This window comes from Sparus aurata, chromosome 4, assembly GCF_900880675.1.
Source record: "Sparus aurata chromosome 4, fSpaAur1.1, whole genome shotgun sequence".
NCBI classification, from domain to species: Eukaryota; Metazoa; Chordata; class Actinopteri; order Spariformes; family Sparidae; genus Sparus; species Sparus aurata.
Window position 1 is genome coordinate 18837045 of NC_044190.1, and position 27728 is coordinate 18864772.

Consider the following 27728-nt stretch of genomic DNA (forward strand, 5'->3'; position numbering starts at 1 on the left):
CCTGATGTGTGTGTGTGTGTGTTTGCTTACTTCAAAGCATAAGTGTGCATGTTAACCTTTACTGTTTTTTTCGCTTTCTACCTGAAGCCCCAACACTCACTGTGATGTGACTTGTAGCTTATTATCTGCTCATGGTATCTGCTATCAAACTGCATTCTCTGTAGGCCTAAAACATCAAATATTTCCCTATGAAGTGAACAAAATAGATGCCGACTTATGGTGTTAGGACTTGAAATGTCATGATAACTTGGGTTTTTATGAAAAAAGGTCTAAACATCCATATCAGTTAACTTTTATTCTCCAAAAAACACTAAATGGCTTTGAGGACTGCGTGTTGGTGCTGCAAAATACACAGCTGGAAAGAGAAGTTTGGGAAAGTTTTGATACAAATAGTTTTATTATATACAACAGGACAAAAAAAAAATCATTAACCATGAAAATATAACATTCATATAAACAAAAAAACAATACAATGTGCTGAAACATCTGCTCCTGAGCAATCAGGACTCGGAAATACAATATGAACAGAGACTTAAAAATAATAAGTGAGGGATTACACACACAGTGACCTGTGAGTGTGTCAAGAAAAGGCGTCTTGTGAGAGCACTCCAGCAACCAGTGCGAGAGCTGCGAGTGAGCTTCATTGAGGATTAGGGTCTTTCAGAATCACTCGTCCACAGATCTCTGCCAGTATTCCCAGTGAGACTGATTATCCGGGCCTGTCACAGACACAGAGGATAATTACAGGGTCTCCCTTAGGTCACTACTCTCTCCATGCCCCGTTGAATGGAAACACACAGCTGAGCGGGACGCCAGAAAAGACGGGGAGGGAACACAGGTTACACACACACACTGGCATCAAACTAAGGACAAACAATTTTTCTTACTTTGTGTCTCTTGTTGCTGCTGTTTATGTCTGTCTACGCTCTTCCCACTACAGTTCTCACATTTCTCTCCTTATCTGCTACATCAGGTCTGTCTCTCTGTCTCAGACATGCTCTCAGTCTCAGTTAAACCGTCTCCCCCCTCCGCTCGCTCTCTTTCAGGTGCTCCCATTCTCCTCATCGCTCCCTTCTCTACCCTTCACTTTTGTTTCACATCTCCTGTGTCAGCGCTACCTCTCCCCCTAGTGGCCTTACCATAAATGACACGATGGAAACGCAGGACAACAACACAGCACAAACTCATCCCCTATGCAGTCCACAAAAGTAATTGCCATTCCTGTTGGTGGGCTACTAAGACGTACAAAAGATAGGGGGAAAAAAAAAAGAGATCAGCGAGGGATAGAAAACTCCACAAGGACAAAGTGACACTGGAAGAAATCCTACACCTCCACTTGTCCCAGAGCCCCTACAGGAACATAACACCAAAGCCCCTTTTCCTTCCAAAATAAAACTGCCTGCAGACTTGTCGAGGACTTGCCACAATAACATCACGTGTGTGTGTGTTATTTGAAAACTTTTCAACCTTTCCTGGCTAGATTTTGTTCATTGTGTGTATAACCAGGAAGCAAATACAGTTTTCTTTTTGCCACAGAATCATGAGAAAGGTTTTTAAACTTTTCAAGGTTTAAATTATTATTTCAATTTGAATTGCAAAAGCTCCTGTTACCGTCGGCCAAGATGATCGTTTCATTCAGTCAACACACTGAAAGAAATAAAAGTAATGACATCACTGTTGGTTTGTTCGGCATTGCACTGATAGTGGCTCTCATTAATAAATGATAAGGCGCAGGCTGAGCCAGGTTGGGTCATGGGGTGTTCATAGGATAGGTCTGACCCAGTACGTCTAGTCGTCTGAGAGAAATCTATAACAACTAGCAGCAAACAGAAACAAGAGAAAACAAGTGAGAGAAAGAGAGAGCGACTGTAGGGATGGATGACAAAATTCAAAACTAAAAAAAAGACAGTTTTAATGCACTGCAGTGTCTTTTCCTTTGTGTCCTTCAGTTAAAAGAAAATGCATCCTGCTCCATTTTGTCCTCTGTGACGAGCTTCAGAGACATTAGCAGCGTTTAGGATCACTTCAGAGCCAACCTTGTGCACCGTCCAGGACCCCACCCTCCCTTCATGCTCTCACTCTGTGTGTGGCTGCTTAATTATTGATGCTTATGTATTGCTGATTTTGGGCTTTGTGTTGTCCCCGGTGAATGCTCTAGTAAGGCGGATGGAGGTATTTATCTAACTCAGAAAGTAGGGCTCTATTGCTCATCCTGTCCACACAACGCCAGGCCATCCCAATGGATATGACCTCAGCACTGCCGCACCGAGAGGACGTTCTCACACACGCAGGAGTGTATGTTTTCATTTACCACTGAAATTATATACAGGATGGCGCTGAGGGCTGTGCTTCAGTCTATAGTTACCAGTGAGCCAGCACACAGCAAACATACACTGCTGTTCTTCTTTGATAATTCTTTTTACAATCTTTTCTCAAAATCTGCACTGATAATCAACACCGGACTATCAAACCAGGCTAACAGGCAAAGGAGGCGATTTTTAACATTTTGGTTTGTGTATTAAAACCATGTTTGAAATGTTTCCTACTTAACAATTCATTCATTTCTAATCACGCATTAATTTACAGTAGATACAGTACTTTAGCTGAATCCACTTTAGGTCATGTTGTGATATATCGTCCACACCATGAATGCATTGTGAGACAGGAGTGCTGGATTTATGCTTTTGTTATGCTCTGAGGAAGTGCAATGGTGCTCTCTTGTGGTGAAAAGGCATCATTGCTCGTTTCACTGGCTGTCACAAACCCATACTACAGTACTTACCAACTCTATACAGTCTATGATCCACTGTGCAAGTACACATCACAAACACATATTATTTTTTGTTTCCATGATTTTGTGTGTTCTTTCACCAAGACCCACAATTTAAAAATGGTTGTATTCTCCAGCTGTGACGCTCTATATCCCCTGTTTTGAATGTACTTTGCTACTTTTCTGGTGTCAAAACCTCCTTTTGTATACAGTATGTACAGGGGTGGGTAGTAACAGACAGGGTTGGGAGGGTAACTTTAAAAATGTATTCTGACACAGTTACTAATTACCTAGTATTACAATATTATAATGATAACAATAAGTAATGTAACTTGATTACTTTCGTTACTTTTGGATTACCACATGCGACTAAAAACTTGATAAGTTCTCAATTAAAGATCTCTCAATTATATTACTTTCAAAAATCTTAATAATGTAGCACAAGTATCACCAACATGAGAGTTTTCAACGAGCACATGTATCCACGTCATTGTGTCTCCACAAACTTTCACCCTCAACGCTTTGGATCTTGAAAATTGAGGATTACGTGTCCTGTTGCACTGTGAGAATAAAACAATAGGAGAGACATGTAATAGGAGAGAGTGTGTATCCCGTAAGAAATACATATTTAGTTTCACTCATGTGCATGGTTACAGACTAGTATATCATTCTTCATTTTAAAATTATAATCCTCTAAGTAATCCCCCTTTTTAACTGATTTTAACTAATTTCATTTTATTTTAGTTTCTGTAACTTTACCGCAATACAGTTACCTTTTCTATACATTTATATTGAATGTCTTGATTACGTAATTCCTGTTAAATGTATTCAGTTACTTCCCAAGCCTGCTGACAGAATACAGAAACAGATTTTCTGCAATCCAAAAAGAATTACAATCAACAATTTATAGTTACGTTGTCGAGGATTACTTGATTACATCTTTAAAATCTGTCATTTTTAAAACAGCATCCCAAATACTGTGGGATACAGTGAGTATTTCTGTAGCAGTTTTTGCCGGTGCTGTTTTTGTAAGGGTAATTTGATTCGGCTGAATGTAAATGAAATGAGAAAATAAAAAGTCATTTTATTTAACGATAAATAAAATAATATTTTTGTGGCTGCATCCATTATAAAAAATGCCACGTCATTTCTACTTAGTAACTGACTACATTTCAAAGTATCAGACCAAACCCTAAGTATGAATACTATTTGCCTTGCCTACTAACTACCATAAAAGAACAAATCTACATATACCAATTAAATGTATTATATCAACAGAGGAGATATATGTGATGATGTATGTCAATTAAACTGCATCTTTTGAATGTCACTGCCAATTAAACTCACACATATCGGCAATAAAATGCTCTTTGAAGACTATAATGGTTAGGTTTTGTTCTATAGGATGTGCATAAAGCAATTTTACCACCACCCTCAATGGTGTGTGCATTTACATTTCCTTTGTGCACTGCATTGTGGGAGAACACCAGCGTCCTCCCACAGCACACTCAAAAATCTGTTGTTTTTGTCTGCCTACTGTTTAGGATATTGTGTTTTCTTGTATGAGCACATACTCAAGACTCGATCTGTAATATGGATTTAAAATACACCCTGGCTCTGTCCTATTTGTACAAATTAATTACATGATTAATAATTTTGCAGAAATACTCCTATGAAATATTGGTGAAATTCAATCTCTCATTCCAATCTGTATTGGATTCATTTGTTTGTATTAAATCAGATACTGACATGCACTGTGAATTAATACTCTGTGGTAGTACATCATGAGCAGAGGTAAAATAATCCCTGGCCATTTAATCCCACAGGGTTTCATTCTCAAAAAGAAAGTAAGAACTATAGGTGTCCCTCCAGCCAGTCTCCGAGCTGTTCAGCAGATCTTATCAAACGGATCTGGTTACACAAGCTGTAGCTCTAAGAAGGTGGAGGACCTCCAAAAACAATATTAGCAGTATTGACATCTTTAATGTGTGGCAAAGGTCTAATCCCAGAGGCCACCACACTAATGGGGAAATATTGAGTGTTGCCAGAACAGAGGTTTTCTTCTAATCTGTCCATTATGTGCTTTGGACAACCACTTTCACCAGAGATGAATGTACAGAGACGGGTGGGAGATAATGTGATCAATTTTGATACAATAAAAGGGGTGATAACTCAAAGTCGGTCACACTCTCCAATGATTAGCTCGTGCCGGTCTGAAAGAATACTATTAAACTAAGATCTCTGAGCCATTTCCTCTTTCTTTCTGCGATTTGCTGAGTAATCCAATCAATGCAAGCCTCTTTGTCGTTCCCTATTTCATCCCTGACTTATTGCAACCCCTTAAAAATCTTTTGTGTCATTCAGTCTCAAACATTTCCTCACTTGAACCTTACCAGCAATCAACCGTTTCCCACATTGCTCGAGCATCCGGTCCATTAGGTCTCCAACTTTTCACATCAGGGCGCCTAAAAGAAAGCAAGACCAGTGTTTGGGATGCAGGACAGCAACCACCACTCTTCATTATTTATGCCTGCATACATAGCTTTGCACGTTTGACTAAATAAGGGAACTGGCAGGATGTGAGAGACAGTGAGGGAATTCGAGAGCAGAAATTGGGCGAGTGAAGAAGACTCATCCAGTTCTCTGATGCATAACTAAGACAACACTGTGGGCCTGTGGTTTAGCAGCACACAATGCTCTTCTTTAGCCCTGGGCTCTATCAGAGGGCCCTATCTCTCCTCCACATCCAGCCACTCTGGGTCCACACATCGGCCCAGCCAGCCAGCGGATGGCACTGTCGCTGGTGATAACACACTGCATTGTCTCTGAGTTTGGAACATGTTTGGCAACGGTCTTGTGTTGCAACTCCGACTTAAGCTGCTGTTGGGTGGGATGAGGTATGTGTAGTTATGGATAAGAGGAACAACTGTGGGGCTAAAAAAAAACATTTGTTATTTCCATATAGTTTGCGCTGCTTAATCTTTAGAAAATGTCAGGCTGGAACTTGTGATTAATTTTATTGTCATTTTGTTTTATGCATCAATTGATCTTTTTTATTTTTTATTAAAATGTCATAATATTGACAAATGCCTCAACCGACAGTCCAAAACCCAAAGATATTCAAAACACAGTGTTTCAAAACGCACAAAAGAGCAGATCTGTTCATTGAAGAAGCTGGAACAAGTGAATGTCTGGACTTCAGTGTTTAACAAATGACTTAAATGATTAACTGACTATAAAAACTGTTGAAAGTAATATTGTGTGGATGAGTTTAATTAAGTTTCAGCTCAAATGAAATCTGTACGCTTCTTTGAAAATTGCAGTCAAAATATCTGTGCCAGAATTTGAGTAATTTTCCTTTTTCCCCTCTCATCTGCACAAACTCTGCCTGCGATGTCAACCTGATCACTTCGAACTTCAAAGAGACCTAATAATTGTAGAAATTCAGTCGTTTTGTTCTTTTTCTGGCACACACAAAGACTTGCTTAAATTGCTTTTTTAGCCCAAAATCTATCTTAGTCTAGATCATAACCGTTTTCCTCTGTATACTGAAAAAGTTTCCTTATTGACTGACAGCCCCAGCAGCTGTGATATTATGAATTCAGTCAGTGAATAGTGGCCCAAATTCATCCACCCACTGCACAAGAGAGACCAAAGGTTCTGTTTGCTTACATGGATGAATGGCATTTTAACAGAGTAATGTGCACAGCCGACACACTGTTAACAAAATGAATAATTGTACAAATGAATGCAATTTAATTCTTTACTGAGCAGTGACTGACCATACGATACATCCGTCATGTTTTACTGTTTGCTTGATTATGGAAAAGATGCAATTATACTTGTGATTAGATTGATTGTGTGTTTATTCATTAATTGCATGTCATTTTTTCGCCAAGGAGGTAATGTTTTGGGTTCAATATGTTTTGTTTGTTTCTTCTGTTTGTCAGCAGGATTAGGGGACAAAAAACATACTCGCCTGACTTTCATTAAAATTGGTGGAAGGGTGTAGCATAGCCCGGGGAAGAACCCATTGAATACTGGAGCAAATCAGAGGACGTATACACAAATTATTTTTTTTTTCATAAAATTGCAAGACAAGACATTTGGCCTTAGAGGAATAAATGCCACACATCTTAAAATCCAATAGGCGGTAGTAAAGGTCAACAGTGAAAAAACACGGTCAAGTTAAGAAATACAATATCTTTATATCGCAATCCACACTCACAGGTACCAGTAATCCTCTGGGGTAGCCAAAATGCAACTAAATTCACTCAGGACAGTGGTTTCAAACACTTTAATTGTAACATCACCACAGTAGTGAGTAAATGTAGACATACTGTATGCAGTGGTCGTGCTTTCAGACTTCATACATTTCAGAGTGTAATGTTGACTCTTGGCCTTGAGGGTTAGGGTTAGGTATTAAGTATTCCACCATACATTCAACTCGCATGGTATTTTTTTTAACTAATTACCTGCAGTTGAAAGATATAAATGGCAGCTAGTGTATCTCTTGGTTTCACATATGGAAACAATAAATGTCACAACATTGACAATGTCAACATTGGTGGGCTGCACTTGAAGTCAGTCTTATGTATCTTTGTTGTAAATTTGTGGCTGCTGTCAAACCGATATTCTACATCTGTGCATAATGATTCACTTTTCTGCATGAAACAAGTTAATATACTGAATTGCTGTGATGTGGTGCTGCCGACAACAGTCAAATCTGGGAAGACAACTACTGATTGATTTGCAGCAGACTTGTTCATTTCAGTTTTAATGTTTAGCTGTCACATTAATGTTTAAAGATATTAAAGATATTAGTTAAACAGGTGGTCTGACTAGTGAGATATATAAAGATTCTTCTCAAGAGTGAAGCCAAAACATTTAGATTGGCCCCCGGAGGTCAATCACCAGAATAAATGAATAAATCCTTCTTTCCTGTAACTCCACCACCATCCCCTCCGCCCCAAGTATGAAAGTCAGGTCACAAACATGTCATATGAACCTGACATGACATGTAATGTAGAAATGTCAATATGGTATATAGCATATTGAGTGCACAGATGTGAATGTAAGCTTGTTTCTGCTATTTTTGGTTGTTCTTAACAAGCTGCTGGGTGTTCACGTTTTTTATTTCAGATACGTTTGTTTTTAACAGTCACTTATTAAAAGTGGGTGAAATCAGCATGATTGACAGCTGATCCTTGTTTGCAACTGAGTCAGGCCAGTGTATGTGCAGGACCTTGATCCTACTGCCCAGCATCTGGCTCTAAATGATGTCAGCAGTGCTATGTTGCAGTGATGGTACACTTCTGTTCAGCAAGAATTGGAGAAGTGACTTCGCTGCTGTGCTTATTTCATTTACAGTGCCTGCTAGCTTCTTTGATAAATTAAATATACCCAACAATGACATTTCAGCATCAATTGAAATTTTCTTTAGCCTGTGGTCCAATGGGCAATTTATGTCCATGACTGTTAGTGGAAATGTAGTTATTATATGAAAAAATCAAACATGCAATTCAATTTTATGTAAGCTATGTGATGCTGGGATTTTCTACCCTGGAAGTCGGTGTAAACAAACATTGTGATTGGTTCTATAAACCTTACTTATTTTAGCAAAAGACAGACTTTGGTCTCTGAATCAAATAGTTTTTGAGGGCCAGAGGGAAGGAGAGAATTTAAAATGAATGCAGCATTTTCAGGGACTTTGTTTTCTTGTCCTTCATTGTTACCCACTGTCATATTGTTCTGCATTTTCTCCCTACTGAGATGCATGCTGAGACCTTTCTACCCCTGCCTGTGACCTTTACAAATGTTGCCCTTTGCTGCTGCTTTGTGTAATCTGACCTTATTAAACTTTATTTCATACCATGTGTTCACAAGTGAGAGTCAAGTGCTCATCTGAACACCATGTCAGTGCCATTCTTCAAATGGAAACCAGCAGAGGCACGGGGCGACACTTATTAAAGTCAATTTCAAGTCAAGATAAGGAGTGGGACACATTACATGGAGAGATGCAGAAGAGAAAGAAGGTGAGGGAGAAGCAGACAGGGAACAAGGGAGCAAAACAGAGATGAAGGCTTTTGACAAAATTCCAGTACACAATGACTCATTACTCTACATCTGTGTGTCTGGCTGGGTGGCACATCTTTACGCCACAGCAGCTGCCCAGTGCAGTCGAGCCAACCCTCGATATGCTTTACCGCCCTGCAGGGTGGAGACATCACGCATAATCTCCGTCTCACTCTGTTTGTCTCTCAAGTCTCTCTCTCTGCAAGGTTTTATCTTTCTTTTCCCACAACAAACATTAAAACTGTGGCAGCAATTAGGAGGGTGTGGAGGGTAAAGTGAATAGTTATCACTGGGAAACGTGCAGATGTTTTTAAAGCCAAGCTCGCGGCATGGCTCTAGGTAGGGCAACGTTAGTAAGTCAGTCCACCGCTCTGGTCTAGATTTAAGATTATAGGATCAGTTTCCCTTAAATACAGTATGGATCCCTTGAGGAGGAATCCAAATGACTTGAGCGTTACCCTGACTTTACCCCTACTGCGGCCATGAAGTCTCCTTTTTTGCTTTGGAGTTAAATGTCTCCACAACTACTGAATGAATGGCAATTAAGCAGATTTATCCAATTCTAATACAATACTAATAAGCAAACGTTAGAAGGATATAGAGCTGTCTCTGAAGCACTTTTCTAGTGCATTATTATTTATCTTTTAAGGACAGGAGGGGAGACATCAACCACTGTCCCCACCTTCAACCTCATTTAAGTCAACTCATTGAGGGCCAAGCTCAGTGTACCTTATAAAACGTCCAACCTCCCATGGTGATTTACACATCAATTACCATGGCGATGGTAAAAATGTCAAAGCATTCTGGCCAGCCCTCACAGGCTCACATGCTAAGCTAAGATGATCAAAATGCGACCTAACATGCTAATATTACCTTCTAGTTACAAGTGTGTTAAGAATCGCCACTGCAAGCGCACAAGCATGGCCAGCTTCTCAGAGCTGCTAGCGTAGCAGTAGATCAGTAGGCTACTAGAGTGCTTATAATATTAGGACTGCACTAGTGATTTGTTTAACTTAAGAAAATAAATAAGTACTCACACACATACAGTCTGTTTGGCCAAAAAGCTACCATTATCAAACAAACAAACAAACAAACAAACAAACAAACAAACAAACAAACAAACAAAATAATCAAACAACAACAGAACACATAATAGGCCTCTCCTTGGGGATAGTGGTGTACAATATGACAATGTTGAGTTCACAAATTTGACAAATTTGGCAATATCCTGTTTCCTGGGAAAATTGGGCTATTGTTTGCTGTTTTGTAATTGAAACACTGCTGACTGCTAACAGCAAAATTAAATTCTTGCATCAGTGTGATGAAGCGTCCTGATGTGTAAGGTATAATTTGCTTGAAAACATTATTGCTGTCATTGCTGATTACTTTCTTTAGAAATTCTGCATGGTGATAAACTGCATATTGTAATCTCAAAGAATGCAGATGCACACACACACACACACACACACACACACACACACACTCACACACACACACACACACACACAAACTATCAACAGTTTCTGTGCCAAAAAATGTCATCCAGGCAAGCACACACAAAGCCTCTTAAGTACATACAAGTACGTGGTAAGACTTTGAAAAATGGGTAGGATGATATTCACACTTGTTCATCAGTACATTTTTTTTTAAAGGTCTCACTGAAAGAGATATATTTAAACTTCACATTAAAGAAACCATTAGACGTCCCTCTTCCTCTTTACACAGGCTCAAACCCCCACTAGGCTTTCAAGAAGGATCAAGGCAGAATTACCCAACTTCCTTCCTCATTATTTGAAGTAAAAATAGACCTGCCAGTGTTGGATTGGTAATGACAACAGGGCGGGTTACATTTTTTCCCCCCTTTATCCAATCATGGTCCTGATGTCCTAGAGGACGGCTGACAGAAAGATGGATGAATCTTTTGAGGGTTTGATGGCTAATTCTATCAAGGATGTAGTCACCGTCTTCAAAATGCAATTAGGAATTCCTGCTAAAATTACTTACTGTGTCTTTTAAAATGTACTGGTCCCTTAGTGATCTCATACCAGTCTGCCAGCTCCGCTTCAGTTATTTCAGACCTTTACTCTGCTTATGACTTGCTTAAATTATTTTGTTCAAATGGTATATTAGCAATTTAGTCCAGTTTTAGGTTTTGTACTTTGTAGTATCATTGAATCATGTTGACCAAATCTAAACCCACCATGATGTCACCCATTGGCTTATGGACTGCAGTTTTGAGTTTAGCATTACAGCCATCACCATCTTGGTTTATTTAGACAAGAACTTACCATAATTTGATGAGAGCTAGGGGGAATATCCAGATTTGATCTACCTGAAACATGTGCCGACAACTCAGCGCAAGATTAAAGCAATATATGAAGACCCTTTTAACCCACTAGTCAGAAACAGCTTATTGCCCTAACATCTCATATATTTAGCACTGATTAAGAGGGCAGGAGTACAGTTAGTTAGCTAATAGCAGCCAGTGAGCAGCAGAGATCTGCAGTGTGTTTGACTAAGGGAGCTAACAGCTAACGAAGTGAATAGCTAACAACTAACAGCTGGCTGAGAGTCTCTCTTCAGAGGAACGTGAAACGTTGAACAGTAAGCTGCCGTTTAATGTGAAGACACAAAAAGTTTACAGTTTGGAGGTTGAAGTACTCTGAGTTTGGAGTTAAGAGACATTTATCATCAGCTTATAGTTTATCAAACTGCTGTCAGAGATGCAAGTAACCACAAGCAAGGTCAGGTTGCTAACTTGGTACTTTTAACGGTATTGACCGCATTACGTTGGTACATACCAATATACATTTAATCAATCGTTGCCAAATTCCGGCACCTGATAGTGCTTCTTTACAGTAACATTACAGAGAGTAACAGGCTGGGCACACTGGATATGTGTGCTGCGCTGCTGCATGGCGTTACCTCTTCCTTTATATTTCATGTTAACAGGTTTGACTGTGTGTCAAACATGGTCACTACATAGCATCATTTAGAGATTCGAAGTCTTGCCTACTTCTACCGTGACGTACACATGGTTCTCAGCAAAAATCGACTTGAAAACAACCTGTAAACAGCCATATGGACGTCATACCAGCATTTCACTACAGTTTTAATTTACAGTATGTATCTGTAGAATATGTTACAGGCATGGAGAGAATACACACAATAGGTGAAGGACAGTTTCTTACCTTACTGCCACAATTCTCATAAAAACAGCGTCACTCCCACTGCAAGAGAGTTTCTGGGAAATAGCTCAATCATTTAATAAAATATTTTGTTCCAAATTTCCAGCTCATGTACTTACTTCTACTTAATTTTACTTTGTTCTACTTACTTTTCAAATAACAAGAATATATCAGCACTACTGCAGTTTTACTAAATTATTGTCTCCGATCTAAAGTCATTCTCCTGTAAAGTTAATGGATTTGCAATGAACCCCAGTTCACTGCGGTGAGCCACATTTAGAGTTGTGTGCCTGGCAGGCCATGTGGGATTCATGCTGGAGCTATATTCAGCTCAGCTGAAATTGCCAGACTTTGGTTTTTATACTTGTATTATTAATAATATAACTTCATCCATCCAAGCAGAAATAACAGTTTAGAGCCAACAGAATATAAATTACGAGACACATTTAACATATGACTCTTGACTCAGGTCTGGTTGCAATTTTAGAAAGTGACATGGACTTAACAAAGACATTCAACAGCTTTTAAATTTGAACTAATAGTACAGTGCTGACAAACAGTCTGGGGGCTCCTCATGGGAGCAGCACAGTTGCTTTTTCATCAGATGAATGATGTGGGTTTAAAGAAATCTCTCAACTGCTATTTAGTTCATTTCCCCATCTGCCACAAGAAACAAAGCTCTGACCTGAGGGCAAACCATGAAATGCAGTATAAGTGGCTGGTAGAGGCTGTCATGCGTCTCCACAGGGGTGTTTCAAAATCACTACTGTCTCAGAAAAAATTGGAATTGTTTTAATTAAGACAGACAAGTGTAAATTTTGCTAAAATCTCCTTAAATCCTGTATTGCTCAGTAAGGAAACATGATTTAAAAAGACTATTATAAATGAGAGACACAAACACAATTTTTTAAATATACTGAAAATGGTTGAAAGGCTTCATTATCATTGTTTGGGATGAAACTTTACTCAACCCCATGGGGAATTTGGAATCTGGCAGCAGCAAAACTAATAGGATTTATCAGAAAACAGAACAGGTTTAGAGACCCAAATACAATACAGACAGGTGTGAGGGGGCTATATGAACAGATGTCAATAACAAACACAGTGGAGGATGATATATATGATTGCAATATAGAGTTTTACAAAGACATATATCATATCAGAGTTTTAGATATCAAAGTTTTGTTGTCTATGTTGATTACTACTTAAAAAATGGGAATACAATACAATTGTAATATATGCTCTTTCTGTTGCTTTTGCTGTGGTTTTCACTTTGCAGTGGTGACAGGTGAACTGAATGTATTCAGTGCTATTTGAATTACTTGAAATTGAGCCATCTTTTCTTAACTGCTTACTGTTTAAGGCATTATTCTGTAGTGGTATGAATTAAGAAATAATAAGTTGAAAAGTGAAGTGAGGTTTTTCGTGATTTGGTATGTGTTGCAAGTTAATCTGAACAAGTTATAGTATAAGGTTCCCCCACACACACGTCAAGCCTCTACAAGTGTCCTTTGGGCAACATACTGAATCCCACTTTGCTCCTGGTGGGTGTGTGCGTGCCTATGAATGGTTTTCACTCCTGATGAGCAGGTGACATTGTGCATGGTAGTGAATGCTAACTTGAGTTGTAAAGTGCAGTGAGTGGCCGCTAAGAGTAGAAAAGTGCTATATAAATACAGTCTATTTACCAATTTACCGTTTGTTGCACGGAAAGGATTGTAGTGAAGTTAAGGCAACGAGGCAACTAAGCCACTGACTGCAGTTCAAGACGTTATTTCAACATTTGTAAACGTGGCACCAATGGATATTTTTAAGGAGACCTTGGAACAATTTCCAGCTGTGTTTGTTGCAACAAAAGAATTGATAGTTGTGACGAGAAGTTGGGGCCACCTCCAGCCATGTTTGTGGCGAAAAAACAACCAAACAGTTGTTTACACAAGCTTTTGGACATGTCCTGTGGCGTTCGTGGTCACCAAAGCAGGTATTTTCAGCTGAAACATGACCTTTTTCCTAACCTAAACCATAATGTTTTCAAGTCTAAGACCATGTAAACAGCTTGTCACAACATCCTATAAAAACGCAATTTTGTAACATGAAGATATATAGGATTTCAACATTTGCAAACATTTTTTCAGGCGATTGGGTTGTGTTTGGATCTTTGGATTGCAACCTGTAATTTCTGCTGTCTACTATTCAGAAATATGTCCAGTGGAAAAAAAAATGCATGCATATATTGATTAGTCTGTTGTTGCAGAGGACTATCCAGGATATTTGGTTATTTCAGGTCAGTACAGACGGCCAGCTGCAACACCTTCCCATTTGCAGAGACTAAAGGGCCATTTAGAAATGAAACATTCTGTTGGTGGGTGGAACGAATGAGCACCAAGAGACCTTCATACTGCACACTTGGGTGTTGAATCAGATGCAGAATATCACCATAGAGGGGTCGGGAAATGTTATTGAGGATGGAATTTGGTTTAGTGTTTGTCTCTCCTGCATCCCCAGTGTCTCAGACAATAAAAACTTTATTTATTTTCCTTAAATTTTGTTGAGATCCTGCAAGCATCATTCCTGTGCAGTTTCCTTCCCAAAAACAGTGTGCCGGCCAGAAGTGTTGGTTATAAAGAACAATATCTTCTTGCACAATATGTTTTATTAGTCCTGTCCAGGCTGTTGAGGATATGCACCCCCAGGTATTTGTAGAATGGCACCATGTCCACCTCTTCACCCTGTATTTTGACAGGCGTCACAGACTTCCTACTCAGTAATAAGCAGTAAAGCCGTTGTAAGTGACAACCTTCATTCCAGGAGGACAAATTCTGTCTTGATGAGGAGCCACTTCAAAGGTGACAACTGCCCGAGAGGATGAGTTGTCACTGGATTGTTTGAAGAACGTTAGAGTGACAGCACATATGTGGTGGTTGTTTCAATTGCCATCTTAGCCCAAATGAACACTCGCAGCACACACTTGTCTGTGGCTTTCTAAATTGTTTTCCACTACCACATAGTACCACACCAAATATAATAGCTTGTGGAACACGAGTACAACATCTTCCAGGCAGAGCTTCAGACATTTGTAGGATTCAGAGGAAGCTGCATTAAAAAGCACTCGGGTGGTTGGTAAAAAGCTCGGCTGAATTGGTAATGTTATTTTTAATATTAATATTGCTTCTATTTTTGATCTCATAAAATATACAAAATAATCATTAAAAGCAACTCTAAATTGTTCATTGATACATATTTTACACCAGCAGCGGCAAGCACAAAATTAGATGAAAATGAAGCCTCGAAACTGAAGCCTTTTCTTCAGCATAAAATACAAAACATGTTTAGCTTGAACTATCAAATAGGAAGTTGTAAGGATGCCGGTGTCTATCAGATGCTTTAAGTAAAAACAGCTGCAGCCACAGCACCAATATGAAAAACAAAGTGAAGAAAGATGAACTACCAAACAGTGTATGTGCAGGCTTTACAGGCTGGTTGGGTTAGGAGGGACCAAAAAAAGGAGATGTCGCTCAGGGTTATTAGTTGCTACTACATACCACTTACACTGTATCTATAGTTTGAAGTGTTTTGTCTGCTTGTTTATAGAGTTGAAATGGGAGAAAAGAAAAGAAAGCAATTCTCAAGTATTATTTTTGAGTTTGAACCTCTTAAGATGGCTTGATATACTAGGTAGTCTCATCTTAAAATGTATGTAAACCTGGTTGTCTTCATCAACAAACCGAGGCATGAGTGGTAGCGTCATGGCAATGGCCGTGGATTGTACTGCTACAAGTCTGCAGCTGGACCCAGCTCAGATCGGTAAGCCTAAACCACATTAGTGCAGTTTGGTGAAAGCAGCTGCCAAAGACCTCTGGGTTCAAACACACTTGTGACTGAATGTAACAAACAGCTTGGGTTGTGTGGGTTTAAGTTTTTTGTTTGTTTTTCTCAGAAAAATGAGGGCTGCCAGTTGAACTCTGGCATAGTTTTTTGCAGCACTGATGACTCAGGGTGACCCTCGGGGTTCAGTTAAGGCAGTGTGAACTCTATGCAGATTCTGTTTGGGATTCAACAGAACACAACAGTAAAATTTACTGTGAGGCTCATTTTGCTTTCCAACGTAAAACCTGGAATAATAGACTTTTTTAGCAACTTGGGGGCGGTTCACAACAGTGATAAAATTAACACCTTATATAGCTGATATGCCGTACATTTTAGAAAACTATTGCCTATTTACAGATCCGATCATATTCATACTTCAGATGAAGTGTAAATATAACACTCACTCTCCTTGTAGTTATGTCTCCACCTACTCCCGAGGGAAATGTCTGGTTCTTCAGCTGCTTAGTGCTCCACTACTTTCACCAGCTAGTTTGCCAACTTTGTCAGTCTGCCATTTGGTGCTGGGCAGGTAGTGTACAGTGGTTTTATCAGACAGTTTTCAGAAAGCAGCTGCCTGCTGCAGCTGGAAATGACTATAATGAGAACGGGAGAGTGAACCAAACAGTGAAGTTGCAGGTCATTAAAGCAAAACAACAAGTTAAAAAAGATAAAGCTTTTCAGAGCTGAGGGTAACTATTGATGAGGGCAGCTTTAATTTGTAGATAGTTCCACCACATTTAGCATACTGCTTGATAACAAAAACAGACACATTTATTGGGGCTTTTTTTTTGTTATTAGCCTGTTCCACTTTTAAAATGCTAATGATTCTCTTTTTACTTCTTACACATTTCATTCATCATATATAACTAAATTGTAAGTGTAAAGAGTCAAAATGCAAAATGCAAATATTTTTTACATCCATAAAGTGTACATTAATTATCAATTCAGTAGCAGAGTCAGTCAAAATCAGGGCAAGCATCTGTTTCCATTGTTTCTACCCATTCTTTTAGCACAAGATTGATTTCAGAATGTTGTTTACAGGAACGAGAGTTTACCTTGTTTTAATTCAGAAGCGGTATCTTTAAACAACAGGCATTGTTGTTAGATCCGGAGTAAAACAAATAGACAACTTGTTAAGTACAGCAGTACATGAACAACAGGCACTGTTGATCACTTGTGTAATGAGCGATGACCAACGAGAGTTCATGAATAAAACACAGTGGTGTGTGTGGAAGCTTTAACAAAACAGCACAAAGCACAACACAGTGTATGCTGTTACATGCATACAGATTATGTTTCTGTATCGCAGAGCTGACATGAATGTTGACGCCTTTATTAATTATCTGTGTTCATACGAGAAATGTACCAAAAATGAATGTAATGTAATTCTTGCAGAAGAAAAATTAATCCTACATAGTAAGATCCAAATGACAGGGCAACCGCAACAACATCTTTATCATAAATAAATATTTCACGACAATTTCTTTTCATAACGAATTCTCAGTTATCCAGATCTGAGCTTCCTCATTTACTGATTGAGTCAAATTATGCAGATGCCCAGCATAGCTGAGTCCTACGCATTTCAAGGCTGAATGTAACGTTATGTTGGCAGTTAAAACAACAATAATGATTAAACAAAAGTGATGACACGTTTTCTGTTATTTGAGGCATCTGTATCTGATCTTGATAACTGCAACTCACCAACACCTGTTTAATTTCCTTATAATGATTTCATTGGAAGATACACACAATAGTTGTTAGTTAAAACATGGTATGCTCTCATTCACATTGACTTCAGTTTCACATATACATTTACCAATACACATTTCTCTCTGTAATCCCAAACTGAATGCCATACGTATCCATTGTTGCAGGGTCAGAGGTTCTTTCATGAGGCAACACATTTTATTTGCCTTCTTGCTTGCTAACATGAGAGAGATGTAGAGTAAAAATTTGACTCTGATATCCAGTTCCTTAGGTATGTTCCCTGAGCAGGCAGAGACAAGTAAACTCAATACTGAATCCTAGTATGTTCTTTATGGTGGCTCGAACAAGCTGCATGGGACGAGACCAAAAGATGTGCATAAGGTCTGCCATTAAGTGCCCACACAGTCTCCAACATTGGTTCTGAAGTCCAGTCTGTTTCAGTTTTATATTTGTGGTTATGAAGAACCTCACACAAACCTAGAATAGTACTTTAAACCTGTAATTGTTATCATTAAAGTCAATGGATAATGTGCCGGTGAGGCTGACATCATTGGAACAAGAGCATATTTTGTGACTCATATCACTTCTATAAAATAATGCTTATGTTTGTTCAAAGTCAAAAAAATTGATGGGCTTGCAAAATCACTGGCTTCTTCCTCTTATGCAAAGAGATGCAAATTAGCAGCCTGAGGCTTTAAATGCTGATGGCATCACAGTTTTGGCCTGAAATCTCTATTTCTAGATTTTGGAAACATTTACACGGACAGAAACAGAACTGACTATAACAGACACAAGGGATGAAAACCCATGATTTCTGTGCTGGCTCATTCACAGTATAAACATTTTGTTATCGTCTACCTGACTGCTGATTCAAGTCAACTCTTCTAATTTAAACTGTGGCATGCCATTCTATCTGTTTGGTTTAGTGTCAAAATGACACTGTCCAGTTGAAATTAGAGTGCAGTATCTATTGAACTTTTGTTTTCTTGATTCATTCAAGATGCTTAATAATTAAGAGGCTGTACATGTACATGTAGGTGTCACATGAGGGGGTCGATGAGGTCCTGGGGTAATTGATTTAAGGTTAATTCGTTTAGTTTAGGTCATCTACTTACGCATGTGACTCAAACAGCTCTCACTTGACAGCAGTGGAAGACATATTCAAACCCTTTACTTAAGATAAAAGAGAGATTTAAGCCCTGTATTCAACACTTTAATTAAGCTGAGTACAGAAGTATTGAAAGGAAAATAAATGGCCTTCAAGTATTAAAAGTACTCATTATGCAGCAGTATGGTCCCTGACAGTGTTTCATTATTACACATCATATTATTTTTATTCAGGAGAACTGCATGCCAATATGGTAGTGAATTTACAGGATTTTCTTTCTCAGTGATGAGATGAGGTACCTTGATCAATCACACGTTTTATTTGCTGGATTGCCAGTGAAAATGATTCCCCCGATCTGCATATTTTATTCATGTTTTTTCAAGGTAGACTCAACATAGAGTAAAGTATATCAATACCACGATATAAATTATAGTGAAAGAAGGTTTTTTACACATCACCCTTCTGCACTGATGTTTAAACATTTCAGAAATCAAGGTGAATCTTATAATTACCCACAATATTTAGACAACTTCATGTACAGTTCAGTAGTTTAAGGTATAAAATTGATCATATTTTAGAAACTGGTCATACATTTTCAATTATAACATTAATAATCAAAATTATTATCTAATTAAATGAGATATTATCCACTTATATTGACCTATCACAGATTTATCAGTAACAATGTATAAGTTGTCAACATTTGCCAATATGAAAACTTTCTGGCCTTATAGTATACAGAACAACATGCAGAAAACAATCTTTGGGGTGATTTATAGCTATTCTATTTCACATTAAGTTTACTGTTCCAGTTGACTGATTGTATTGTGAACTGTACAATATTCGATCTCAATTACACATCTATTTCAAGGGTTTGATCACCACATTTAAGTAATCACTTCAAAAAGTGTGTGTACGGTATATCAGCCAATGTATCGATATTGGAATTTCTAACTTCTTAATATCAGGATTGGAATTAGCTCCACATACACAATATCAGTCAGGCACTATCTTTAATGTGAAATCTTTATCTGAACAGTAACTACATTTGTCTACAAATGTGGCGGAGTAGTATTTCAAAGTAGCATAAACAGAAATACTCAATTAAAGCATAAGTACCAGAAGCTAGTACTTCGGTATAGTACTCAAGTGGATGTATTTGGTTACTTTCCACCGTTGCCATCATGTAACAACAGTCTGCATACGACCCACAGAGGTTTAAAGCTGCTATATATGACATTCAGCGACATCTAGCGGGTGCAACATTTGCGCAACAAAGTCTTATTATTGGTAACAACTGATTAGCTATCATGCCAACTCTAGCCTGTAACATCCCGTGCCCATCGAGTTACTAAAGCATTGAGAACAAAAACCAGCTGGTTAGGGATATTGGCATATGGGTGCATATATGTGTGTGCCAGTCTGGCAACCAAAACAAAAAACAGAGAAGCTTGTATCACAACACACACGGGAAGTACGACCAAAGCCTCTGCTCAGGATGCTGTAACCCACTTCATCTTGACATAGCAAATAGTGGCTTGCTGATTTATTAATGTTAAAAATCTGCTCTATAGAACCATTAAATACCTAAGACTCACCACGAGCCAACAGAAGTCACTAATGAAGCGTTTTGAACGAGCAGTGAAATATCTTTTATTTGATAATAGACCAGTGGATAGTTGATATTCAGCTACACAGTATTCTAATCCATCATCATAAAATTGCATATTTGGAAGAAGGCTAACAATGCATCAACTTTTTTTGGGAGGGGGGGTGGTGAAATGAAGTGTCTTCTCCGGCTTAATTCCCGACAAATTGACTTTTACCCATAAAAAATATTTTTCAAATATGACATCTCAGTCTTTGGATTACTCTACATTGATAATACTTAAGCACATCTTAATGAGACACACTAATCATTTGGAATAGAGGTGAGATCAAGGAAAAATACTGTGCTACAAAGTTCCCGTCACCCTGGTTTAAAACCAGTGCAAACAGCACTCCTATACAGCCATAATCTACTTGCTGAAAATCTACAGCAACATCCTTTTTATTCAATAGCTAAGATGATTGACATTCCCTTCCATAGCTACTGACAACATAAAAGCCAGCCTGCCAGTAAATCGGCCAACACTTCTAATTCCTTGAAAAAACACAACAAACATCCCTCCACATTGCCCTTCTAAATGCCCGCTGTCCATCCCCCAGGATTTAAGAGGCCCTAATAACAAGCAAACCAAGGCCATGAGCCCCCCGATTATTCCATCCCTTAATTAGAATTCTCATTATTTACAGAGTGAAGGGAAAGGCTCTGCAGTCACATTCACATCAAAGGCGTCATCTGAAGGCAAAGATGATAATTAGATAGTCTAATCTGTTCTCTGAAGTGTCTGTTCCAAATCAACATTTCTGGAGTGTTTGTTTTCCTTCCCCCTCTGCCTTTGCTTTGCTAAGAGACTGATCAATTAAAAAAGATTCACTGGTGACTCATTTCCATTCTGCCATATGCAGCTCTTTTTTTTTCTTTGCTCCATTATAGCTGACGAATGTGATTTCTATGTATCCCTTTCATATTTGTTTTCACAGAAGAGGCCTTAGAATAAATGAGTGTCAGATGCGATTTTGTAAAAATGTATGAAAAAGGTGTGTTTCAGGTATACACATACAAAAAAAAAAAGAAAAACAGTTGTCCTTAAATCTGTGTCTTTGCTGCATTACATCGTCCCTCACTGGTATCAACAGATGGCACTGTTTCCCTGCTCAGTGAAACACCACCCTCTCTCTCTCTCTCTCTCTCTCTTCCTTTTTCTCTCCTCTGTCTCTCTGACTCTTTGTCTGTCTCATTCCCCTTTTCCCATTTACTTAAGCAGAATGAGGGCACCGGAGAATCATTAAGTGTAACCGCTACCTGAGATTAGTGAGAGGGGCTCAAATGAAGTGTCACTAATATGAGGATTACAACGGCAAAGCCACCTGAAGTCCTCTCGGATCTGCTTCTAAACATGAGACATAGAATGTAGTGGTGAGAGACGTGGGGGAAGCGTTTGCAACACTGCAGAAATAACACCTGTTTCCTGTCTATATATACTTGTACTATAAGAAATGCATCTGATGTGGAAGCATCATATAATGAAATATAAATCCCACAAACCCTAAAAGTAATAACCTTTCCATGATATAATAAAAAATGTTGAGCGTATAACACAATAACCTTTCACATCTAATTAAACAGGTTATTACAATTTGGTCCTGCTTTTTCATTATGATTTTATTAACTTGACATATGATTTATTTTAGCGACAAATTAAGTCTTATTGTCACGTCCATTTTACGTATCTCTCAGATAATTTCTTGTTTAGCCATTTCATCTCTGTATGTGAAAGCAAGGACACACAAATGCAGATTTATACATCTATTACTGTGGTAGAGACGTGTCCAGGTGTTTCTCTCCTGCACAGGTGGGAAGCCAGTGACTGGGATTAAAAAAAAAGGCCCTGGACATTTTCACCAAGAGCAGCTTTCGACAACCAGCCCGCAATGAATCCACCTGTTAACGCACTCCTGTCCCCTGACTGCTAAGAATGGGGGAGGGTCGTCGGGGCTAGAATAATCAAAGTGGGGTCCTGACATATCGCTCTTGCTCTTGTTTTTGTATAATGGGCTGCTCAAGTTGTCAGCAGAGCGACTGGCCCGCCGGAGATTTCTCCTGTCGCTCCTGATCAGTCATCAGTCAATTGCCAGTCCGATTATGACAGTATCTATACGCAGTTGTAGTCCCTGTGGATTGCTCTTCATGACCATGCATGTAGTTTCACTGAAAAATGTTTGTTTTTTTGGTTTAAGCACTACCCCCCCTCCACTATCTTTCAACCAATGAACACTTCCAGTAATGTTAGATGAAACCAGAGGCTACACTGATGAGAACAGAATCAAGGTCTCTGTTGGAACACCTGCGCTTTATAATTATGTTTAAAAAAAGAAAAAGAAACATTACAACCACAGAAGTCTCTAACGAAGTGTTTTGGATGAGTAGTGAAATATATTTTACTTGATCATAGACCAGTGGACAGTTGATATTCAGACTGGACAGTATTCCAATCCATCATATAATTGAATATTTGGAAGAAGGCTAACAATGCATCAATTTTTTATCTCCTGCCAATTCACGACAAATCGACTTTCATGTATCAAACAACTTGCATGGCGATACCAAAATATCTGTGATAGGCCAATTTTGGACATTAATATAGGCCAACCTATGGCCTGGCTCTAGTTAAAATAACTAGTTTAGTTATTTGAATTACATATGTATGTACTCTATGTATGTGAAGAACAACACATCCTGATACCTAAACAGTTGGAGGGGATGACTGTTAGACTCCAAAAATGACATCACTGTTCCCATAACAACATGGCCGTTGTAGCATCCCAGCGACAGGCGTACGGAACCTTTGCTGGACAGACACAGTTTGGTTAGGTTTTCATATAATGCGCCTTCATAGTCAACCCATATGTTTGTTTTTCTGATGAGGACAGGCTGGTGAAAAGGCATTACTTTATGTACAAAAAGGATCATTAAAGATTAATTCCAGTTTACCACAACTTGGGTCGTCTCTTTCTTGTTTAGGCATCTTTCCATTGGTAATAACAAGATAGCACCCCTCTGGAGCTCTAAAAAATAAGCCTTGCAGAGCAACAAACAAACACAGAGAGGATCAGACAGTGTTTATATAAAACTCTTGGTTTACCTATTTGGAAGAGAAAACTTAGACAGTAAAAGGTATTTTATCTGTCCAACACACTTTTCTGATTTCCTGGTTCAGCTTTCAGCTAAATTTTAATCTTTTCAATGTGGGATTATAATTGATGTCACTTTCAGTTTTACCTCCAAATAAGGTGGTTTAGATAATCTGTCCTAAAGGTCCTTATGTATTTTGTTGAGTTGTATTCTTATCCAAAATGTATCCAGTAATGATCAAACCAAGATAATGGAGCATTTCATTTTATCTCCTGTAAAATATATAATATCCCCTATATCCTTCTAGTTGCTGTTACTTCCAGGAAAACAATGGACCACTAGATGTAACACGATAAAGTGAGGGAGAAAGCTAGCAAACATGACTGAACAAAACATGAACAAGACTTCATAAAATTCCCTGGTTTGCAATTCTTCCGCTGGGCATCACACCTAAACCACGCCCTTAGCTGCCATCTCTAGCTGCCAGTAGTTCCTCACAGCATACTGATCAGTTCAACCACAACACAATCTTTGGCATCCAGCTGCCACACAAGGAAAGTTCTTGTTCACCAATAAAGACATCACCTCCCATGATCCCACGCTACTTCAAAACATCATCGAACTATGTCTTTTGTTCTTGTTTTGACTTAGAGACTCTCACAGCAAATATTACACTCTGCGTTAAACTCTGAGCTTGTGTGCAAAATGATTATCTGACTGCTCATTGCGGTACTTTTTCCCAAAATCTCAACAGTAAATACAATGTCATCAAAAACTGAAGGCAAATCTATGAAAACTAACTTGTAATAAGAAAGACTGATCCTTTACAGGAATGTAATGCTTCTTTTAAATGCTTGAATATTCAGTACTGAAAAGCACCTATGATGCAACTGTTTTTTTTTTTTCATTTTGCTCTTCTTGTCATGACCGAGCTACTCATGCAGATCTCTCACCTGTTTGGTATGTGTTCATGGACAGCCATTGCGCAGAAATCTCATTGAATCTGTCCATGACAGTGCTTTCTGGGAAAATAAAAAGCTGCCAAAAGAAACATGTGTTGGAACTAAAACTGATTTCTTATTCTTAAATCATGAGCTCTTGTCCTTGCTGTGCTTCGAGAGGGAATGCTTTAGTGAGATGATCAATAAGTGTAGGCTGCATCAGTTGGAGAGCACTAGAAGGAGAGAGACAGCGACTTGGAGATCTTCAAAAACTAACCAAAAACAATGTTTTATTTGCAAAGGATATTAAAAGAGAATTTTTGATGGCTGCGCTCACACAACAGGCTACTGAGAGTCTGGATCCTCAGTTAGCACAGTCCACATAACACAGTATTGAGGGCTGTGAATTGCTATCAAGTAAATAAAGCTTTTCAAGCCCAAGAATTCATCAAAACAGAGAAATATTTCAGAATAATGATGCTGACTGAGGATTGGGAATTGTTTTGTTTCTATTTTTTAAAATTATTTCTTGCAGCATTTTGCCATCATTAGATGGAACACATGAGGAGAAGGACGGGACGGAAAAGTAAAGTGCCATTTCACCAGGGCTAGATGTGATGTGGTGCTTGTATTTTAGCAACTGGGTGCACTCTTCTGCCCAGGAAACATCCTGCTGGGAGATTTATGCTGTATTTCTCGAGGTTAGGGCAGATTTCACGTGTATAACTCGGATGGTATTCAATATATATATATAAAACATCTTATTAGCTCGATGGTGAAATTTATTTATGATGCTGCACATTACTGTGAGAAACACTGGAGGATGGGCCTGTATAAGTGGAGTTCTGTAAAGTTGCCCCACACTGAGAGAGTCCGGGGTTGCAGGTAGCTCAGCAGGGATCAAAGTCAACACGTACACTGAGGTTTTTTCTTCAATTTGCCTGCACTGGTACCATCGGCCAAACAGAGTTTCGGACTGCCTATTCTCTTGCTCTTTCAATTGCGTCTTTGCCATCTTTCCTTGGGTAGAAAGTGTTCAAAGTACTCATTGATTGGTTCTATCAAAGGGAATTCCTCACATCAGGGAACATAAATAATGGAAAGGTGTGCAGCGAATGGCTGGAAGGAATGTGAACTTTTCTCTGTGTCCAATTAATGTTTTAGCTGACTTCAGCTAGGGGCAGGTTCACACAATCAAGATAACAAGGTGTTCGACTGAAAAAGGGACAGCTGCGTCGCACACACAGTCACAGTAACAATGGGCAATAGTTATGTATGGATCTACTCAGGTGTGTGGCCACGGATTTGAACAATCGATGAAATGTCAGATTTCTATAAATGGGCAATTATTAGACTTAGTACAGTAAATTCAACTGTCAACAAAGATACAAAGGAATATGGTATAGTGATGAATTTGTACGTGTATTTTTTAATCTAATCAATGAAAAGTAATGTAAGATTATCTGTGAAAAGGAAGAGAATATAACTACTAGGATTAACTTTTAGTCTAGTCCACTGTAGAAAGTGGAACACAGAACACTATACGTCATTACAACCACAGCTGTGAGCATGAACAGCAGCAAGGCACATTTGCATAAAACAGATCATTTACATATGTCATTGTACTAGCTATTTACTTGAAGTCACATACTGTGCAATCCAACTATAACCTACTTTTGTGCAAATACCCACAAGTTTGATGTGTTTTGTTTATTCTAAATTGCAGCCACATTAGAAAAGGCTATGACAACATAATGCACCAGTGCCATTATACAAACTCTAATTGGGCAGTATAAGTCTCTCATCAACTCAGCTACTTTAGAGATGTATCATACTCATAAAACAAGAGTTACGTTCAAAGTAAGGAAAGAGAAAAACTAAATAAAAGCTGTTGTTTGGAGTGGAGCTCATGTTCCTTCAAACACAATTGTTAGTGTACTCTTTTAACACTGGCCCCTTGGCTGATCCACTCAGTTGAAGGTCTAGAGGTTTACTAAAAAGAGTCAGTACAAAATATATGGTGTTTCTAACATGGGTTTTAATATAGCGAAGGCTTCAAAATTTAAAGGAAAACAAAGAGGCCACAGTAGAGTAACCATCATCTTCAGGAGCTGGTTCCTGGAGCTGCAGATAACTAGGAGCATTATACATAGATACTGTAAGTCATATCACATAAAAAATGCATGTGACTATCCTGCGATTAAGGCAAGAGAGATGGACTCAATTAATTTCATGTTCAATTAAGTTTATTGCACTTTCTAATGGTTTTGAGCACTGTCCTTTCTCGTTATGCTGTTTCTTCCCATACCACATATGCACTCACTCACTTCATATGATGTTCTCTTGCCTGTATACATTAAAAGATCACGTCCAGCAAATTCTTCAAATCCTTTCTAACGTGTGGAAATAGCCATCTGGATTTGTATTTTTTTACAGCAAACACAAGTTTTGTAAATTAGGTCTCATGGGACATCGCTGCTGCGGAGATGGGGAAAGGCATACACGCACATGCAAATACATACATGCAGGTGGATTGCACATGTAAGACGATTAATCATTAATGATGCAATTTGAGCGTGTATTTTCCCTCATGTCTGCCTGGATCTGTGTTTGGACAAACTCATAACCTTCATGAATCAATATGTAATTGCCGCTGCTGACAGGAAAAAAACAAACAGTGCTCGGATGAATAGATGAAAGTTAATGTTGACACTTTCTGCTTCAGTGTGATGATGTGTATGTCACATTTTCTCATATGCTGCACATGCAACTGAACCCTTAGTTTGACGATTAAAAGTTTGCAGAAGTAAATAAGTCAGTGAGCTGAAGTACCCAGTGCTCTGTAACACAACATCAAATTTCATGTACGTTAAACAAAAGCGAATCAAAAGCAAATGAAAAAAAAGAAGAAGAAAAGAAGGTCGTCTCCTTCCAGCACAAGAAATCCAGCACTGTCGCCACATTTGCTCAACTTCCACATTGTTGTCAAGGAAACTAAATTACTTTGGCTTATAATCCTCAAGCTAGCGTGACCCAGTGGTTCAAACCATGTCACTCTGAAGCAGCGCGCACACGAGACAGAAGTGAGGTAGGCTGCAATGATAAGTGGTATGATCACGTAACCGCTGATGCTGGCTTTCTGATTTATCACATGTATTTATCTTTGACAAGCAGGAATTGGCAGTTATGTATGGGGTATTTCAGAAACTTAAGAGGAATTTCACCATTTTTGTCCCGCTGCCATCACTGACTGCCATAAACAGTCGAAAGTGGCAGGCAGTTGTCACTTTGTCAAGCATGTCTGTGTAACTTCAATCAATGTGCTCATCAAATG

At 38.7% G+C, this 27728-nt stretch overlaps 1 long non-coding RNA gene across 1 annotated transcript in view; it reads right to left on the reverse strand.

Moving 5' to 3' along the window:
* Positions 1 to 417: 417 nt before the first annotated feature.
* LOC115580009 (uncharacterized) overlaps positions 418 to 27728 on the reverse strand; it is a 55772-nt gene continuing 28461 nt past the window's right edge. Inside the window, exons 2-3 of the long non-coding RNA XR_003983786.1 lie at positions 5164 to 5235; positions 418 to 719 (exon numbers count right to left, since the gene is read on the reverse strand). This is a non-coding gene — a long non-coding RNA (uncharacterized LOC115580009). The remainder of the gene's footprint in view (positions 720 to 5163; positions 5236 to 27728) is intronic.